Source organism: Mirounga leonina, unplaced genomic scaffold (genome assembly GCF_011800145.1).
Source record: "Mirounga leonina isolate KUSES-001 unplaced genomic scaffold, KU_Mleo_1.0 Mir_129, whole genome shotgun sequence".
Classification (NCBI taxonomy): domain Eukaryota; kingdom Metazoa; phylum Chordata; class Mammalia; order Carnivora; family Phocidae; genus Mirounga; species Mirounga leonina.
This window is the reverse complement of record NW_023270323.1, coordinates 12,782,884-12,800,071: the sequence shown is the minus strand read 5'-3', so window position 1 is coordinate 12,800,071 and position 17,188 is coordinate 12,782,884. Positions and strand designations below refer to the sequence as shown.

General features: G+C 39.6%; 1 non-coding gene across 1 annotated transcript; it reads right to left on the bottom strand.

Annotated features, from left to right (window-relative positions):
- Positions 1 to 16,445: 16,445 nt before the first annotated feature.
- On the bottom strand, positions 16,446 to 16,582 carry LOC118010991. The gene has a single exon (XR_004679389.1). It is a non-coding gene; the product is annotated as a U4 spliceosomal RNA (small nuclear RNA).
- Positions 16,583 to 17,188: the final 606 nt, after the last annotated feature.

The following is a 17,188-nucleotide window of genomic DNA, read 5'->3' as shown; positions in this document are numbered from 1 at the left end:
GAGGAGAGAATCTCAAGCAGACCCTCTGCTGAGTGTGGAGGCCGACTTGGGACTGGATCCCAGGATCATGACCTGAGCTGAAATCAAGAGTCAGATGTTCAACCGACTGAACCACCCAGGCGCCCCAAACTGTATTTAATTTTTATGTAAACTTTCTTTTCCTCTTCTAGCAGAGAAAGAGGGCTCTAAACCCTTTTCCTATTGCCTCATTTCCACAGCTCTTTTACCTCAGAAGTAACGTTATCTTCTCATTATCAAATCCAATAATTTTTCTTCACCTTCATACCGTATGACCTCATGACCTTTTTTGACATTTGACTTTGCTGATCCATCCTATATTTCATAACCGTCTTTCATTTTTGTTAGCTCTCTTTAGCTTCCTTGTTTTTCTTTATATGTATTTGGCCATTCCTATGTTATTTATATCATTGGTTCTTGTTTTTCATATACAACAACAAAAACAACAAAATGGGTGCTAATTGAGGTTCTGTATTCAGTTACTAGGAACCAAAACCCAACTCAGACCAATCTAAGTGGGAACAAGAATTTAACAGTGGGCCTGATTCATAGGCTCTAATATTGCCATTAGAATTTGTCTGCCCTGTATTCCTCCATACTGTGGGCCCCATGTGGAGGCAAAGTTGACCACTGACAGTTCTAGGCTTACATTATCATTATAGCTGACAATCCTGGGGAAAAAAGAATGTCCCTCTTCTGATAACTTTGTAGATATTTGAGGTATACTTTACTGGCTCGCCTGGGTTCTGTCATCATCCTTGAGTCAGTCACTACGGCCAAGGGAAGGGAGGACTTGGAATTACCAGGTCTGGATCGCACACCCACTTCCTGGAATTGGGATTTTGGACATATCTCTTTCTGAAACACATGGCCTGAGAATGGGAGAAGGATGGGCTCCCAAAGAGATACTGAGGATTTTCTCTTCCTGTTCTTTACATTGTATCCCTGGGCTATGGTGTCTACTGTTTTAACTTATGTTATCACCCATATGCTGATACCTTGCTAATCTCATAATATGAATGAGCCTAATTACACTGGAAAGCCACTGGAAAATTAAATGGAGTCGAAGTTACTGCTCTAAGGGCAGTGGCTAGTCCTGATGAGGAAAACTCAAGGCACAGTGTGGTTTGTGAAGTATCAGTACCAGGATCTGGTAAATGAATTCAGTAGCTGAGTAGGTCAGTATTATTCAAAGTCAGGAATTGCAGGACTTCTTTCTTGCCTCATCAGGAAGCCCCCTTAAGGTTCATATGAAGCAGAATCTGACCCCACAGCTAAGGGAGGACTAGCAGGAACCCTTGGGGCATCAGGGCCCTACTCAAGCAGGTTGGTTTTCAGCATAATACCCTAGTGCTGGGGGCAGCATAGGAGAGTATATAGATTCACTGGGAAGAGCCTAGGGTGGTAGCAGGCAGGATTCCAATATGGATGGGACCAGTATAAGGCAGGGATGGGAACTGGCAATCTGTGGCTTGGAGTCCACACCCAGGGTTTATTGTTATATAATAAGGACCAGATATGGTTAGAAGTATAACTTTGCTATAAACTCCAAGTATTGTGACTGCTCAAAGATAGGCTTTTGTGCATTTGTTTTTACCAGTTGTATTTGTGTTTTCCTGTTTGTAAGTAATGAATTACAAATGAAACTACTAGTTTAGATGAACTAATCTCTGAGATATCTTCCAACTATATAAGTCTATAATTCTTTGTTTTCCTTTTTTAAATGATTTTATTTATTTGACAGAGAGAGAGAGAGACAGTGAGAGAGGGAACACAAGCAGGAGGAGTGCGAGAGGGAGAAGCAGGCTTTCCGCTGAGCAGGGAGCCTGATGCAGGGCTCGATCCCAAGACCCTGAGATCATGACCCAAGGCGAAGGCAGACACTTAACGACTGAGCCACCCAGGCACCCTACAAGTCTATAATTCTAAGAGTATTCAAGAATATAATTAATAACATAAAGGCAGAAATTTTGTCTGTTTTTCCCCATGAGTTCATTAAGCTAGAACAGTTCCTTGCACAAAATAACTTTGTTGAATTTCAAAAACTGTTGTCGTACATGGAAAAAGAAAAAGTGGGCTTTTGCTCTCAATTAAGAATCAGATTTAAACTTTTTTTTGTAGTTTATGACATGAAAGGGGGCTGATAACAGGTTTGTCAGGAGACCTGGAGAATTCTTCACTATTATAAGAAAACTGTGATAGAGGCAGCTCAGAGAAGTTTGTAATGCTGATTTCAAACAAGTTTGCTTTCAATTTATTTGAATGGCTCTTGGTCTTACATTAAGGGAAGAAAGGAGGTAGATAGAATCATAAGACAAATGTTTTTATTTTTTTTAATTTAAAAAAATTTTTATTTTTAAAAATTTCATGGAATTTTTAAAAAAGATTTTATTTATTTACTTGAGATAGAGAAACAAAGAGCGTGAGAGGGAGGCAGAAGCAGACTCCCTGCTGAGCAGGGAGCCCGATATGGGACTTGATCCCAGGTCCCTGGGATCATGACCTGAGCCGAAGGCAGATGCTTAACTGACTGAGCCACCCAGGCGCCCCACAGATGTATTTACTTTTAATTAGCTTTAATTCTTAAAAAAAACAAAAACAAAAACAGGTATTCATCCAGTACCATTCTGTGAAGGCTTTTACCACATGATGGTATAATGTGAGAAATTTCCTTAGAATCATTAAATAGGAAACCAAAAAGTTGAAGTTGTGTTTTTCAGAGCTGAAATCAGAATTGTTAGTAGTGTCAAGGTGTAAAACCAAATTACAACGCTAGGTGGCATGAGATGCAAGTTGAAAAACAATGGTGTCCGGTAGAAAGGGTAACAGCTGATCTATACCTACACCCTAGCTTTCTTTTGTATGTAGGCATATTAATCTGGGAAACTCTCACTAGGGAGAATGTGAATTTTGTTTTGATCTTTAGTTATGAAATATATATAATAAAATAAAAAACAAGCATTAAGCTCTTAGTTTAAGAAAAATTAAAGAAAAATAATTTTAAAAAAGAGCAACAATTGGGGCGCCTGGGTGGCTCAGTCGTTAAGCGTCTGCCTTCGACTCAGGTCGTAATCCCAGGATCCTGGGATCGAGCCCCACATCGGGCTCCCTGCTCAGTGGGAAGCCTGCTTCTCCCTCTCCCACTCCCCCTGCTTGTGTTCCCTCTCTCTCTCTCTCTTTCTCTCTGTTAAATAAATAAAATCTTTAAAAAAAAAAAAAAAGAGCAACAATTTTTATTAATTGAAGCTATTGGAGACTGGTTAAAAAAATGGGGGGGGGGGCAGCACCTGGGTGTCTCAGTAGGTTAAGTGTCTGCCTTTAGCTCAGGTCATGATCTTAGTGTCCTGGGATTCAGCCTCTGACTTGGGCTCCCTGCTCAGCGCAAGGAGTCTGCTTCTCCCTCTGTTCCTCCCTCCCCGGTGCTCTCTCTCTAGCGTGCTCTCTCTCTCTCTCTCAAATAAATAAATAAATGAATCTTTTAAAAAAGTTAGGGGGTATTAAGGGATAAATAAAGTTAGCCCCAGGCGAAACTACAGAGTGGTTTAATTAATTCCTGTCTTTGGTGGGAATCAAAAGAGATGGTTCTCTATTTTCCCACTTACTTTTGGCAAGTCCCTTCTCCCAGCTGCTGCTCTCCTTGCCCTCCCCAGCTGCTCCATCCTCACCACCGTGGGCACTCAGCAAACTCATTTTACTTGTACATTCATCAAAACATGCCTATTCTATGTCTCATCCTCTTGGAGTCCGAAGTTTGAATGCTTTCTATACACTGGCTGATCAAGAAAACAAACCATGCGCATTCATGAACAGAGAACTAGTTCAGCTTTGTTTCATTCTCTTAGATGAAGTGCATTTTCATACAGGTTTCTATTGCTCAAGATCTGAGCAGGGACCAGAGAGTGTGTGCAATGGGGAAAGTGGCGAGAACATTAACTGGTGGCGGGGAGCCACCTTGGGACTATCAACAAAGGGGAGACTATTACCACCCCTTGCCATGGAGCTGCGTGGGACGTGCCTCCTGCGAAGAGCTGCGGACAGAAATAGAAGAATGAAGTCGCTCGAACAGACTTAAAGCTCCAGACTGCTCAAGGTGGTGGTGGTGCATATGTTTCGGTTTAAAAGATAAACTGAAACATGTTAAAATTTTTAAGTGTTTGAGCAAAAATTGATTTGAATTGGGCAGCGTACACTCTAGCCCATAGAGAGAAACTCCGAGGAGCTTTACAAAATGAAGGACTTGTAGGCAGAAGGGAGCTGGGGACGGCAAGGATCTATCAGGCAGATTACCTGACTGGTGCTGATCAGGTGATTCCTGATGGCCTGGTTTAATATGTCATTTCTGGAACAGCCAAAACCGTGATTAAGTCTTAGTATGGTGATGTGGAGCTTAGCATAAACAAGTCAATTTTGGGTCTGTTGTCTTTTTTTTTTTTTTTTTTTAACAATTCCCCACTTTTGATTAGACTCTGAGACTTGATAAAAAACTTAAGGTCTTAGCTCTATTCTCAGCTACCACTCTGGAGTTCTTGCAGTTTTTGCTAAATCTCTGTTACTCACAGGTCACACTGTTGGTTTCACATTCTTGAAGTTGGTCATTCTCTTTGTTCCTTTTATGATGTTCTATTCTTAGGGAGGTCATTTGCCTGGTGGTTAGCAGCTGTGAACATGCATTTAAAGCTTTTGAGAGAATACAGTGCACTAGGGAGACTACTATGATTATTATGAGCAGGATCATTCTAAATGTGTGGAGTACACTTTACAGCCATGGTCCCCAAGACCCAAACCAATCAGACTCAAATTTAAGTCAAAGAAAGACCCCTTTGAAGAGGTCACTTTCTTAAGCCAGCTGGCTTGTTCAGTGATCTTATGTAGCTGGATATCAACTTCCCTAGAAATGTTAATCTAAGTGTAGCAAGTGCTCTTGGCCACAGCACAGACATCTCCTTGCTTAGCTAAGAGCTAATTAAGGGCTCTCGTATTATCATGAACAACTTTGGCCAGAGACTGTGGGGATTTTTGTTGGGCCGCTATTTCTTTAGCAACAGATTCTGCAACATCTTTGAGTTCCTGATCATTTAGCCTCATTTGCACTTACTCCTAGCCAAGGGAGTAGGGTTCTGCCAAAGAAAATGGATTTTGAATCATAAATGCCTCTTGGTAATTCCCATTTGGATCTGTGGTTCACTACTGAAAAGGTGACAGTGGTGGAGGCCAGTAAAATGTAAGGGTCTGTAGACCACACAAGTGGTTTTATTTTGATTACCTGGTGTGCCTTTCATCATATAGAGCCTGGATGCCAAGTTTCTCAGGTTTGGGATTGTTAACTACAGATAGGGAAATGGACCCGTAGGATTAGGGAGTCGGACACGGTAGAGATGGGCCTGAGTTTGTTCCAGAGAAAACGAGGCTTTGGAGATCAGGGAGAAGTTTGCGATGGGCAGAACACTGGATCACCAGCATTGTGGCAAATCCAACTTTGTTTGCAGGTTGGATTACCCCTTTTTGCAATGGCCTAAGATACATGAATAGTGGTATTATCTTTCCAGGCCAGAGCAAGGAAAAGGTAGATAAAAGAATCATAAAGATCTTTATGTATAAGAATTAGGAAAAGTGTGGTCAGAGAGGAAAGGAGAGATAGAAAGAGACATTCTTGTTCCACATCTTGGGAGGAAGCAGTCTGCATCAAGGTCAGCTACTCCTCTTCTGGCCAATTTGATTTCGAGGTCTTCAGCATTTGCCTAGGACCAGGTTTCAGGTGGAGCCTCCTTCAGTAGTGAAATATATTTTTTTAAAGATTTTATTTATTTATTTGACAGAGAGAGACACAGTGAGAGCAGGAACACAAGCAGGGGGAGTGGGAGAGGGAGAAGCAGGCTTCCCGCTGAGCAGGGAGCCCGATGCAGGACTCGATCCCAGGACCCTGGGATCCTGACCTGAGCCGAGGACAGACACTTAACCTACCGAGCCACCCAGGCACCCAAGAAAGACTACATTTAGAATTTCATTTTGGGAAGTTGTCAAAATGTCAAGAGGTTTGAACATTTGACTAAATAAGATCACAGATTATTACCAAATAATGTTTAATTATCTCTTTAACAAAGTGACAAGAGAAGATTTCATTTTATTTTATTTTTTAAAAGATTTTATTTATTTATTTGACAGAGAGAGACACAGCGAGAGAGGGAACACAAGCAGGGGGAGTGGGAGAGGGAGAAGCAGGCTCCCCGCAGAGCAGGGAGCCCGATGCCCCGATGCGGGGCTCGATCCCAGGACCATGGGATCATGACCTGAGCTGAAGGCAGACACTTAATGACTGAGCCACCCAGGAGCCCTGATAAAAGAAGATTTTAAAGGCAAATACAGAAGGTTACAGAGTTGTGAACAAAACTTAGCTCTTAATATTGGGAGGACTGGGTGTTTTTAAATGATTAAAGATGTGATAAAGGCAATGTGAAACACAGTAAGTTATTTTGGTAAGACAACATCTTTGCTTTCCACATAGATTACTCAAAAAATAAAACAATAAAACGAAAACCTTTCACAATCTCTTATCAAGAGTAGACAAATAATCAAGAAAACTGTCTTTCTAATAGAAAACAAAATTCTAATTTTGCACCAGTGTACTTTTGACATTAAAACTCATTTTAAAACCTTAAATAAATCCATTCTAATCTAAGGCAGCTTGACTACACATAACATTTTTTTCCCAACAAAACTTCTACAACTATTTATAGCCATCCAGATTTATTGTGGTTTTTTCTTTTTTTCTCATTCTGGCACAATCATTCATTTTATTTTCCTTACTTTTCATACATATTGTTTCCTCTCCCTCTTGTTATTTCTAAGTAGTTTTAATTACATATGTTAATAGAATTCCGTACCCTTAGAATCCTTTATTCCTAGTGAAAACTAAGAAATAAGCAGTTGTGGATGTCTGTTACACTAGCATTCTCTGGATTGGCGAACTTATAAATACATTTTATAATTTCTAAAATTATATTCTTGCTCAAATTATTCAGTGTAGCATAAGCTATGTTAGCTGATTGACCCAAATAAGCCAAAAGTAGATAAATTTGTGTTCAATAACTGTTTCAGTATTTTATCTTATTTGAAAATGAATTAGATATTCAATAAATATCCATCATTTAACTTATCTCAGTATAACTTTAAAGTTTCAAGTTACCAAAAAAATTATGGAAACTTTTTACGTTGACATACTATATAAAACATAATTATCGTTGGAAAGTTCATTTATAAACTTTTATCTTAATTCCATCTATTTAATTCACTTGTTCTTAACAATTATGTTTAGATTAGTCTTGAAAATTTTATGATACATTAAGGGGCGCCTGGGTGGCTCAGTCGTTAAGCGTCTGCCTTCGGCTCAGGTCATGATCCCAGGGTCCTGGGATCGAGCCCCACATCGGGCTCACTGCTTGGCAGGAAGCCTGCTTCTCCCTCTCCCACTCCCCCTGCTTGTGTTCCTGCTCTCGCTATCTCTCTCTCTCTGTCAAATAAATAAATAAAATCTTTAAAAAAAAAAAAAAAGAAAATTTTATGAGACATTAAACAGCTAACCATTATTTTAAATTATCTCTCTTGTTGACAAAGTCTGTAACAGAGATAACGAGCTTATTTGACTCTTAGTAAACCTGGGTAGAATAAATGTATTACTAATGCTGATAACATGCCTGCTTTGATTAAACTGACAGTTAAACTAGCTTTTAAAATTTTTTTTTTTCTGAAAATTATCCTCAGTCAAATTAAGTTGGAAAATATTTGGGTTAATTTCCATATTTCTGAGAATATACTTGATTTATATAAATACCTGTTTGTATTTAAGCCAAGTAAATAGCGGTCTTCACAAATTAATCTTGGCAATACCACCTGGAGACAGAAAAAAAGAAATCACAGGGTGCCTGGCTGGCTCAGTTGTTTAAGCAACTGCTTTCGGCTCAGGTCATGATCCTGGAGTCCTGGGATCGAGCCCCGCATTGGGCTCGCTGCTCAGCAGGAAGTCTGCTTCTCCCTCTGACTCTCCCCCATCTCATGCTCTCTCTCTATCATTATCTCTCTCAATAAATAAATAAAAATCTTTATAAAAAAATCACATTTATAACATACACACATACGTAAACATACAGACAAATGCAAACAGATACAGCTTTTATTTTAAAAATTTGGCCATGAGACAGCTCCAATAATGCAATACTCTTTTTTTGTAAAAGAACAAATTACGTTCCTGGAAGATGGAGTAAGTTAAGGTTGCCCACTCAGATGACAGATGGCTAAAGATTTTTGCTAATATTTGTGCAAGAGATTTTTAAGATGTTTTACAGGCCTCGTTATTAAAATAACCTTTCCTTTTCTTTTTTCTCCTTCTGATTAGAATTACCTTGGTTTCTAGGGAAAACCAGTAGAATACTTCCATCTCAAAAAGCACAGAGAAAGAATGCAAGCTCCACCAAGATGATTTTTGTTCCCTAGGTCTAGATTTTTATAATATCTTTGGGCCTTTTGAAATAAAGAGGGGGGGTCTGGGATTGGTAAATAGGATAGGTGGGCTTTGAGTTGTTTCTAGAGTCACATTTCTTTTCCTATAATAACTAGATTTATAAGACAAGTATGGTTGTTTTTAGTTCCTCAAAGAACTGGATTGCAAACTGAAGGGTATCCAGAGGCTGACCCACCACCCATCCAACTATATGATCCTCAGTTTGCTTCTTTATATTATGGAGAAGATCTTCAACTAAGATGTAAATGGAAAGATCCCTATGTTCTAGATTGAGAGTTGTGTGTCTTGGAAAGTTTTAATAAATCCTTCCACAAAGGTTTCAGAATGTTTCCCGCTGGGTATGTAGTTTCATTTTAGCTTAGGGGAGAAGGTCTAAAATAAATTCTTATCGGGCTCTGAGTATCAGCTTCCAATTTGGCCAATGTCTGACCATAGAGTTACTTCAAAGAAAAAGCAAAAAAGCAAAAAAATTTTTTTCAAATATCTTGTCAGGCTTCAGGTAACAATAGTAAATACTCCTGGCAGCAATTGAACAAAACCCCTTGGACTCAAGAGGCATCCCCAAAGAAGGTGCAAAAGATACTGCCCTTGCAAGAACCAGAGCCACTCTCAAAGATAACCAAAGGAGGACAGACTTAGACAATTGCCCTGAGTGCGGTCGATGGTGGTAGGACACGAGCAGCAAGTGGAATACAAACCACATTTCTGTCCAGCCAAATGGGGTGCAACCTGCATTTCTGTTTGACCATATTTTGGGGTCCCCACCTAAGGGTTGCCAAGCCAAGTTGTTAGGACACAAAATGAGACAAACAAGAAGGCAATAGCTGTCCCTGGGAGAGTAAGGATCAGCAACTGAAGGGTACTTAAAAGCAAATTCACAAGTCACAATTCAAAGATCGAATTCTTACAAATGTTTCTTTGTCTGCCAGTGTGAATTTGGAAAGGAAAAATGTAAAATTTTACTTTCCTCTCTCAACCAGGCACTACAGACAGAGATCTGGCAGTGCTAACTTGGGTAAGAATTCTCACCCCTTTCTGGCTTCTACCGGTTTTTCCAGGATCCTGTCTGTAGGCCCTGGAGCAAGTAGGGTCCACCAGCAGATCTCATGCTGGTCAACAGAAACTATAGAGGGGGAAAAGTAATTTTCCCTCTACCCCTCATGGTGAGTGCTTGGCTGAGACTCCTTTTTCTCTAGGACTCCTCATAAATGGATAAACTTATCTAGGTTAAAAGTTCTGCAAGGTGGTCACTGCAATTCAAGATTATCTTTGATAAGATTAACCTGCTTATTCAGCCTTAAACATTTTTTTTTTTTTTTAATCACCCGAGGCCTCACACTGGACCCAGTCCAGCTTAAATCAGACCTAGTTCCATCTCGGACCCAGTCTAATTTCCAATTCAGACCCAATCTGACCCTGGACCTAGTCCAGGTTGAAGCCAGACCCAGTCTGACTGGGGCTAGTTTCTGGACCCAGGCTGAAAAAAGAAATGGTCAAATAAAGTCTGAAAGCTCATAACACAAAAGCTGCAGAGTTGGAATCTGTGAGGGACTTGCCCACCACCTCCAGGGAGCTCAAGAAGTTCAGCACGTACCTTCATTTGGCTGTTCATTGCTCCTGGAAGCTGTCAGAGGGCCTCCTTCAGTTCCCTCTTCTGACACCAGAACCATTCAAAGATAAACTGAGGCCTGTCTCAGGTTAAGATATTATAACTCAAGCTTGCTCAGGTGACAGAGCTGTTTGAGCTCCCTGATAGGTTAGTTCTTTATTTCCATGCAAAATGGTTCTGGCATGTTCCCCTGAGGAGAAGAACATGGGCCAAGAGAGGGCTGAAGTAGGGAGGAACTTGGCCAGGACATCTCCCAGGCTTGATTTGGATGGTTCCACAAAGGATTGAGCCCAAGCAGAGTTCAATATTCTGCATATAGTAGACCGTTCTGCTATACTGTGTCTTAAGTAAAAATTAAAACAGAAAATACATTTTCTTTTTTTCTGGTCCAGATTGTTCTATGAGAAAAAATTAACATATCCCCAGAAACTCTGGTAGCAAAGATTTAGAAATGCTTCACCACTACAGACTGTTCACTAGGTTACTGAGGAGAAATTTTACAAATAATTAGCATTTTGGTCACCTTCTGACTGAGAACCTCAGATTCTCCTGGTATTTAGCACCAGGTTGCTAAGCATCTTCATGCTCTTATTTTTTACTTTAAACAATCTCCAGGCAAATTTATGTAAGCCCATTGTCCCAGCTACCAAGTATGTGCAAATTGATGCTCAAGTTGAAACATTCTTCTCCAATTCCAACCCAACTGCTTTATAACCCACTTTTCTGATCTCCTTTTCAGGTAATGCCACTGCAGTCTACCTGTGAGCGATCCTGCATGCCACCTTTGTCCTACTTCTCAGTAAGTCATTCATTTCTATGTACTTTTTCAATATTGCTGAACAGTCTCTCCTCTCCATACTGTTTGCCACTGCCCTAGGTTGGATCATTTCCCCACATGGTCATGTGCTCTGGTCATATTGAATTCCTTGCTTTTCTTCAGATTAGCCATACACCCTCATGCCTTTGTGTTGCATCTCACATTTTATCTGCCTTCATTAGTCAGCTCATGTCAGTCCCTCTGTGTTGGGAAGCCATGACTGACTTCTCCAGTAAACTTAGCACTCCTTTCTCTTGGTTCCTGTGGTACTTTGTACATATTTCCAATATGGTATGGCAATTACTACTGCACTGTATGTGCTTCTTTCTATATTTGTGTCCTCAGAATCTTGAAACTCTTTGAGAGTTGGGACTTTGTCTTAATAGCTCAGTATCTCTAAACAATCGAAATCATCACTGAATAAATGTGAATTACTAAATAAATGATTGTATATGTATATTCTGGCCTTCACACCTATTTTTGTGTGGTTTTTATCTGCTACATATTTTATTTATTTATTTATTTATTTATTTATTTATTTATTTATTTAAATTAACATATAATGTATTATTTGTTTCAGGGGTACAGGTCTGTGATTCATCAGTCTTACACAATTCACAGCACCCACCATAGCGCATACCCTTCCCAATGTCCATCACCCAGCCACCCATCCCTCCCACCCCCCTCCACTTCAGCAACCCTCAGTTTATTTCCTGAGATTAAGAGTCTCTTATGGTTTGTCTCTCTCCCTGGTTTTGTCTTGTTTCATTTTTTCCCTCGCTTTTCCTATGATCCTCTGTCTTATTTCTCAAATTCCTCATATCAGTGAGATCATATGATAATTGTCTTTCTCTGATTGACTTATTTTGCTTAGCATAATACCCTCTAGTTCCGTCCACGTTGTTGCAAATGGAAAGATTTCATTTTTTGATGGCTGCATAATATTTCATTGTATCTATATACCATCTCTTCTTTAACCATTCATCTGTCGATGGATATCTGGGCTCTTTCCATAGTTTGGCTATTGTGGACATTGCTGCTATAAACATTGGGGTGCCCCTTTGGATCACTATGTTTTTATCTTTGGGGTAAATACCCGGTAGTACAATTGCTGGGTCATAGGGTAGCTCTATTTTCAACTTTTTGAGGAACCTCCATACTGTTTTCCAGAGTGGCTGCACCAGCTTGCTTTCCCACCAACAGTGTAGGAGGGTTCCCCTTTCTCTGCACCCTCACCAATATCTGTCGTTTCCTGACTTGTTAATTTTAGCTATTCTGACTGGTGTGAGGTGGTATCTCATTGAGGTTTTGATTTATCTGCTACATATTTTTATTGATAAAAACTTTGTATGTTTGTATTATCTTTGTATCATGTAGGTGTTCTTTTTTTTTTTTTTTTTAAAGATTTTATTTATTTATTTGAGAGAAAGAGACAGAGAGAGAGAGCACATGAGAGGAGGGAGGGTCAGAGGGAGAAGCAGACTCCCTGCTGAGCAGGGAGCCCGATGCGGGACTCGATCCAGGGACTCCAGGATCATGACCTGAGCCGAAGGCAGTCGCTTAACCAACTGAGCCACCCAGGCGCCCAGGTGTTCTTTTTTATAAAGATTTTATTTATTTATTTGACAGAGAGAGAGAGAGAGAGCGCACAAGCAGGGGGAGTGACAGGCAGAGGTAGAGGGAGAAGCAGGCTCCCTGCTGAGCAGAGAGCTTGATATGGGACTCGATCCCAGGATTCTGGGATCATGACCTGAGCCAAAGGCAGTTGCCTACCCAACTGAGCCACCCAAGTGGCCCCTAGATGTTCTTGTAAGTAGCATATAGCTGAATACTTTTAATAAGTCCAATAGGATAATATTTCTTTATTGGTAAATTTAAATATTTAAATTTGAATTTTATACTTAATGCAGTTTATGACATGTTTGGGTTTAATTCCTCCATCTTATTTTACAGTTTTTATTTTGTCTTTATATATGATTATTTCTCCTTTTGTACCTTGTTTTGTGTAGGTAAAGATTTTTAAGATTGCACTTTCCTCAGGTGCCTAGGTGGCGCAGTCGGTTGAGCAACTAATCTTGGTTTCGACTCCGGTTGTGATCTCAGGGTTGTGACCTCAGAGTCGCGAGATCGAGCCTCGCACTGGGCTCCTCGCTCAGCAGGGAGTCTGCTTGAGATTCTCTCTCTCTCCCTCTGCCCCTCCCACTTGTGCCCTCTCTCTCTAATAAATAAATAAGTCTTAAAAAAAAAAGATTCCACTTTCCCTTCCTCTGCAGTATGTGCATCATCACTTTCCTGGCTAATGCCAAACAGTTTTCCAAAATGGCTTTACCATTTATACTACTATGAGCAGGGCATGAGAATTTTCTTTGCTTTCCATCCTCACCAAAACTTGATAGTGTTTGGCTTCTACTATTTTTGGCAACCTGGGAGGGGTGCAAAAGTAACAGTTCTTTATCTTATCCTCTGTACCAGTTCTTTGTCAATTACATGTGTCACAAATGTCTTTTTCCACTCTGTTACTCATTTTCTTCTCTTCCAAGGTGTCTTCTGAAGAAGAGTTAATTTTAATGTAGTTAAATTTATCATTTTTTCTTTATGGTTAGTAATTTTTACATGTCAAATATCTTTCCCTCCCCTGAAATCTTGAAGATATTTTCCTATATTATCTTCTGAAAGCTTTATGATTTGCTCTTCTCAGAGGTCTTTTTTTTTTTTTTAAGATTTTATTTATTTATTTGACAGAGAGAGACATAGTGAGAGCAGGAACACAAGCAGGGGGAGTGGGAGAGGGAGAAGCAGGCTTCCCGCAGAGCAGGGAGCCCAATGTGGGACTGGATCCCAGGACCCTGAGATCATGACCTGAGCCAAAGGCAGACGCTTAACGACTGAGCCACCCAGGCGCCCTCAGAGGTCTTTAATTTACTTTGAAGTGACATTGTTCTGTGGCAGGAGGCAAGGTTTTTTAAAAAATGAAGTTACCTGGGGCACCTGGGTGGCTTAGTCGGTTAAGCATTTGACTCGTGATTTCAGCTTGTGTCATGATCTCAAGGTCATGATCTCAGGGTCGTGAGATTGAGCCCCACATTGGGCTCCGTGCTCAGCGGGGAGTCTGCATGAGGTTCTCGCTCTCTCCCTCTACCCCTCCCCCACCTCGTGTGCTCTCTCTCTCTCTCTAAAATAAATAAGTCTTTTAAAAAAATAAAAACGAAGATCATCTATTTACAATTTGTAATAACACCTCCTTTTCCCTTGTTTGTAATAATTCCTCTGTCATATATCACATATTCATATATGTGTGTGTTATTTCTGGCCACTCTTTTCTGTTCCATTGATCTATTTGTCTATCCCTGAAGCATGGCTAAACAGTCATATTTGCTCTAGCTTTATAATGTGTTGCTGTCTTGTGGCAAGTTTCTGTCTGATCCATCCAGTATAGCCTTAAGCTGGAAGGCTCTAGGTTCCAGGAGCCAGCACATGCCTTCAGGCAGGAGTCATTTGAGTACCAGTTTATCATACCGACTCCTGCTTCTTCCTCATTCTGCGGCCTCTGAGGACTTCTTTTACTTTTCGTATTTTTAGCTATTTACTTAAAGAGTCTTTGTTCTTTATTGCAAGTCATCTCACATTGGTGTTTTGCCTGGAAGGGTTTTTCAGGATATTTGTTCTCTGTATTCCCAGAGGCCAAAGTCTCCTCCATTTGGCAAGGTGAAACAATGTGCTTTAAAGAACATTTCCAGATTTTGGGAGGAAATATTACTATAAAAATTTTTGGGGAGTATGAACAAGGAGAGGAGGATGGGAAAGAAAAGTTTAGTTTTTATGACTTATACCCATCATCACGTAATCAATTATATTCTGAGGTCTTGATAGGCTTTATCAATTAAAATACTACATCTAGCATGGAATATTTTCAGAGATGTAGCCTACCATTTTTTTCCTATAACAAATAGTAAATTCTTCTTAGTTGACCAACTGATGGTATATCCCAGAAGACAACTTTTTTAAAAACAAACATTTATATAATCCTTATCATGTGCCAGACACTATTTTAAGAGGTTTACAAATATTAGCTCATTTAATAATTCCACAACTTGATGAAGTAGGTAGTGTTATAACAGATTGATTAACTGAGACATGGAATCATTAGTTAAGTTGCCTAACATCAACAGCTGGTAAGTGGTGGAGCAGGAATTTGAATCCAGACAGCCTGGCTCCAGAGTCAGCTCTTTTAACCACAACATCATGCATAATTCAGCTCTTGTTTCTCTGGAGTTTGTTGTCTCCCAGGTAATCAAAGCCTTAATGATAAAACATGATAGTAAACTCTGAGGCGAGAAATGAGAAGTCATATTATATTTGGTATCATTTATAATAATTTGGCAGTGAGATCTCAAATGTAAGCACGATCTAGAAGTAGACTATAGCAGGCTCACATTCTATTTTATTTATTCAACATTTCTGAGTACTGATTATGTGGCAAGTTATTTTGCTACATGCAGAGGGAAAAAACACGAGTGAGACATGCTCTCCTTCCTCTAATTCTTGCTTGTAGAGTCTAGCACAAAGTTCCCACGAATGGCAGACATGGGTTCCGTTGAACAGAGGTACATCTCTGGAGGAACTTTCTTAGATCAACAGTTTGGGGTGGGAAGTATAAGAGAAAAAGGTCAATATATATAAAAGAAAGCAAGCAGGGAGATGGACTGTTTTGACCACTTGCTGATTTATTCCAATTTTACCTATACTGGTGGCCTATTTCTATTTTCTGGGACAGTACCAAAGGATTTCTTTTTCCTCTGCTCTGGACATTGCAGAGAAGATGTGGATGTGGTACATGTGAACATGTTAGTTTCAGGGAAATTGGTGCAGAAGGAAAAAGAAAGTGGCACAGCTCAGAGTTCACTAATTGTTGTTTTTCCTGGAATGTGAAACAGGGAAAGCAAAATTGCAGAGTGTTCTAAGGTAATAAGGCAAAAGATTATCTGCAGTGTAAACGTGGCTGCTACAACTCCTTATTCCAGTTGGATAATCATCTTGTATGTGACCTTGAACAATTTGTGCTTGGGCATTTTTTTCACTACCCGATTCTCAGAATTGTAAAATAAAAGAAAAACCAAAATGGAGTCAATCAAAATGTCAAAAACCAAAGCTGATAAAAAAAGTACAGGCTCTCTGAGTTTTTAGGTTATTGTTTAGTTGAAAGTTTTGTCTTTTGTGTGCTTTGTAAATACTTTCAAGTCATGTAAATACTTCCAGAAAAATCCACAAAATATGCTTTTCATAAAGCGCTGACTCAACTAGTCCACAATCAGTAATATACGTTCTTGGGTTCCTCTTTCAGTAGCAGGAATAATTCTATACTACTCTTTCCATTCATCTCCTTTTACCCTGCTTCCTTTCCTTTTGTGACAGATAGCATGTAGAAGACCATTAAGTGGAATTTGGTGAGATAAAACATTCATGTAAATTGATTTAATTAGAAGACCACAATTACTCTATTGATTTTTGTACTAAAGAAAATGTCATTGAGCTTGTTGTACATCATATTGGAAAAGTTTTCAATTAGCAGTAATCACACCTCAGGTAAACCTCATTGGCCATGATACCACCACTGCACAAAACTTGTATGTCATATTAGAAACCACACAGAATAATTTTAGAAAAATGGAGAAAAGAATTAGGCCAAGGCTTGCAAAGAAATATATGTTAGAATAACATTTTTAAAGGGTATGTTAGTAACAGGACTTACCGGTGAGATGAAACAAAATGAGAGCAATAGCATCTTAATATTCAGGAAAGCTAATGGAACTCAGGTTCACATCATATAAAAGCATTTCAAAGTACTTGGAGCTTTGTGCATGATTCTGAACCTTATATGACAGCAATGGTAATGAAGCATCAATAAAGACAGCGATGAGGATAAAGGAATTTTAGGTCATAGATCCTTGTGGAGACTAAAAATATGAGGTCAGTGCTCATTCTTTTTTTTTTTTTTTAATTTTATTTTATTACATTAATCACCATACATTACATCATTAGTTTTTGATGTAGTGTTCCATGATTCATTGTTTGCATATAACACCCAGTGCTCCGTTCAATATGTGCCCTCTTTAATACCCATCACCAGGCTAACCCATCCCCCCACCCCCTCTCCCCTCTAGAACCCTCAGTTTGTTTCTCAGAGTCCACAGTCTCTCATGGTTCATCTGCCCCTCCAATTTCCCCCCCT